Source organism: Setaria viridis, chromosome 4 (assembly GCF_005286985.2).
Source record: "Setaria viridis chromosome 4, Setaria_viridis_v4.0, whole genome shotgun sequence".
NCBI lineage: Eukaryota > Viridiplantae > Streptophyta > Magnoliopsida > Poales > Poaceae > Setaria > Setaria viridis.
Window position 1 is genome coordinate 2,870,025 of NC_048266.2, and position 1,175 is coordinate 2,871,199.

Here is a 1,175-nt window from a genome sequence, read left to right on the forward strand (position 1 = left end):
AAAACAGGATTCTTATAAGCACTAGGAACATGAAGAATATTTTTTAGATACAATTTTCTACAAGAGGTATGTAAAGTTGAATGACCAATATTACTAATTTTCATACATGAATCATTGGCTTTATACTTGCTTTAATAGTTAACTTGTCAAGCTCTCCATTAATGTGGTCTGTTGCGCTAGAATTTGCATACCAATTTGTATCATAACCATAGCCAGTAGCTGTAGCGCCGGCCATCTTGGTGTTCTCTTTATCATCATCTTCATATCTGTACCAGCATCTTGGTGCTTCATGACCAGCTTTCTTGCATATCTGGCAAACAGTTTTCTTTGGCTGATTTCCACAACTAGTGTTCCCACGGTTCTGACCACCACGGCCACCATTGTTGCGCCCATGGTTGCGGCCTCCATTGCCACGGCCTCCATTTCCTCATCCTCGGAAGCCTCCACGATATGCTGAATTTGCTAAGGACGTGTACTGACCAACTTCGTTGTAAGCCTCAAGACGCATCTCATAAGACATCAAGTGAGAGTAAAGCTCGGAGAGAGGAGGAGGATCTGCACGGCCAAGCATGGAGGAAACAAAGGGGCTGTACTCAAAATCAAGACCGTTAAGTATATGAGATGACATCTCATCGTCATCAATGATTATTCCTACCACGGCCAACTCATCCTTGATGGCCACCATCTCATTGAAGTAGATTGATGAAGTCATGCTACCCTTCTTGAGAGTAGATAGCCACATGCGTAGATTCATCACGCGTGCTCTTGATTGAGCTGCAAACATTGTCTGCAGCGCACTCCATGCTCCTGCCGAAGCTGTCTCTGCTGCCACTTGCACCAGAACTTCAATGGTGATGGAATTGAGTAGGTAACTCAGCAATGGCTAATCCTTGGCCACCCATAGATCATACTCAAGGTTTGCGACTATTTCTTTCTTTTCATCGGCCTTCACCAATTCCATGGTCCGCCTCCTTGATGGACCCATCTAAGGGCCCCAAAAGCTATGCACCACACACAGCAGGAAGAAATTGGGCCTTCCACAAGACATAGCCCTTTTGTGTAAGCTTTTCAGCAACAGGAGCTCCAAGTTGCGCCGAGGATGGGGTGGATGACGACGACGCCATGAATAATTTCAGTGGTGTAAATGTACTATGGAAGAAGTGCTCTAATTACTA

The 1,175-nt window shown here is 44.9% G+C and overlaps 1 non-coding gene across 1 annotated transcript; it reads right to left on the bottom strand.

Moving 5' to 3' along the window:
- Positions 1-507: 507 nt before the first annotated feature.
- Positions 508-646, bottom strand: LOC117854375 (small nucleolar RNA Z247). The gene has a single exon (XR_004640299.1). It is a non-coding gene; the product is annotated as a small nucleolar RNA Z247 (small nucleolar RNA).
- Positions 647-1,175: the final 529 nt, after the last annotated feature.